General features: G+C 40.7%; 1 protein-coding gene across 20 annotated transcripts in view; it reads left to right on the plus strand.

Moving 5' to 3' along the window:
- The window catches only part of mef2cb (myocyte enhancer factor 2cb), a 111,576-nt gene that overhangs the window by 71,894 nt on the left and 37,076 nt on the right, over positions 1 to 2,606 (plus strand). The window lies entirely within an intron of this gene.

Consider the following 2,606-nt stretch of genomic DNA (forward strand, 5'->3'; position numbering starts at 1 on the left):
ATTACTATAAGAGAAAAAAAGTTTTTATTTTTGAACACAGCTGCAAGAGAGACCTCGCACTTTTACAGTTTCAGGTATTCAGTTTAAAAAAAGCTTGGCTGGTTCTTTACCTTGGAGGTGTTTCATTACGCCAGTTTCTGAATACCGTTTTCATGTGCCAGACAAAGCGCCCCGGGTCCTCTTACAAACTGCATCGTAGGCTGACGTCTACCCTGGCCTCAAATTGGAAAATAGGCAATATTTTTTTATTTTATTTTGTTTATTTATTTATTTTTGTCTTTTCGAAGATCAGTTAATGTTATCTGATCCAAACTGGTTTCGCTCATTGATTTGCTCCCTTTTAAACGAGGATTAAATTCAGCATGTTGAGAACCGAATCACTGCTTCATCTCTCAATAATATTTTTTTTATTCCTAAAAACGACATGCCTTTCGATTTTCTGTGCCCCTACTTGAAATCACATTGTCTCATTTGCTGGGGATCTGTTGTCCTGATAAGACCCGAGATAAAGGCTGTATTATCCACGCAAACAAGTGATTTTACCATGAGGAACAGTGGGAATCCACCATGAAGGTGTCTCTTCTATATACAATTCAAATGAGGATGACGGAACAGCGAATTGATCTCCTCCCCAACTCCGATTACAGAACTGGAAAGTGTAAATGTATAAGTTCGTGCCCAGAAACGTAGTGGTCTCCCAATTAAAACGTATAACATCATAAGCTCTTTCTTTTGCTTTGTCGAATTGCGCAGATCCATTTCTTTTTTTCTTTTTCCGTTTTGGTTACACTAAAAGGATAACAAGTAAAATAATAAAAGGTTACATTTGTTTAAAAAAAGAGAAAGCCTCCTTTCCAGACCCTTTACTATAAAAACCTTTCTTCACATCGTCATCATTAAATCACAAAATAACTATTACCGCAAGAATCGTTCATTTTGTTCAGGCTATAGCACCAGAGTGAACACTAAACATTCTTAAAATTGACCACTAATCAATATGCTCAGTTATTTATCATTTCCAACGATAAAGGCCTACGCGTTACATTTTGTTTTTTGGTGATGGTGATGAATACGTGTGTGATGCAACAAAGGATGATGAATGGATTCCCAAATATTCTAATATTTTTTTATAACAAGTAATGTTAAGCTGCTTTCTAGTTAGAAGCCACGCATAGGTGTGGTGACGGACTCTTGTGGCTTTGAATATCTTTACGTGAGCCAGCCTGACCATTGGTGTTGAGTCACGAGCAATTTAAGAATAAGGTTCAATGACAAGGGGAGTAGCCATAGGGGCTGCATCTGCTGTGGCTGCTAGAAGAAAGTTTGACCTCCCGGAAAACGTCCTAGCAACTTGATCGAAAAGTGACCTATAACCAAACACAAATTAACAGCAGCAGCAGCAACAGCAGCGCTGGATTATGATAACTTGGAGGTAAGTGGTCAGATTTTTCATTTAAGACCCGTGCGGAAACACAATGAATCATAAAAAGAGGGAAGGAGAGGAGAAAAAAGGTGAAAACTGCCATGTTTTAACGCATTTCTACTTGGTTTCATATAAACATGTGATCATGTTTGTGGATATTTTTCTCCAAGAGCACTTGCATTCGCGCTCTCGTCCCTGGCGTCAGCTCTGTGCGCGTGCACGGACACTAAGGAGACAGGCTGAGCAATTGCAACCTAAATGTCAGCGCTGCGTCACTGTTTTTTTTTCCTCACAAACGGGACAGCAGACTTTTTAGTTATTACTTTTCGACACTGTCATTTTCTTGCTCTGAGACAGTCGTATCAGTATCACCTCTAAGCTATCACCTATGCTGAGTGCCCATTGTTTGCCCACCAGAGAGCTCTTTGTTCATGCATGGTGCATTTACGTATTCAAAAGACATCGCCGATTTACATTAAGATCCAGTGTTTTATTTAATTCTTAAGCACACAGTGACGTCGCTATCTTCGCTGTCGGCTTAATATAAGCCAGCATTAGTCAAATAATTTGATTACTGCATTTGAAAAATAAAGGAAATCATCGCTACGAAGGTGCACAGGAGCTCTGCACAGATCTAAACGGTCAAAACATGAGGAAATGCGTCGCAATAAACAGCAAGCAAGAAGTGTGTAATGCAAATCTATCCTCTGAATATGCATCAATATTAAAAATAATACGCACACCAGAGCCAACGGCGTCGGAGAATTGAGAATGGCGGAGCGGGTCGTCTCATTACGCATGGGCGGTTTTCCACGCAGGAGCCTGGGTTCTCCTTCTCTTCATGTTTCCCTTTAATTCTGTCCTGCTCACATTAGGGAAGCTTCTTTGGAAGACAAAACAAAGCTATGTTGGCTTTCAATACGGCAACGCACCAAGAACAGGCTGAGGGGAAATACTCCGACTGCGGCCGGGCGGACTATGTAGTAAGAGGGATTTGCATATTTTGATGCGCTAATTGCCTTGATGTATTTAAATATGGCTGCACGTAGCTGATATGCTTGTCTACGTCATTGAACGTGCCCTCGCTGTTAAACTAAAACGTGAATCCGGTTGAATCTAATGGATACGCCTGCAATTAGGCAAGGGATGGGGCTGGGGTAAGGGGGGTAAATGAGAGAGGATG

Source organism: Haplochromis burtoni, unplaced genomic scaffold, assembly GCF_018398535.1.
Source record: "Haplochromis burtoni strain Fernald_Lab_line unplaced genomic scaffold, NCSU_Asbu1 Contig_63, whole genome shotgun sequence".
Lineage (NCBI taxonomy): Eukaryota > Metazoa > Chordata > Actinopteri > Cichliformes > Cichlidae > Haplochromis > Haplochromis burtoni.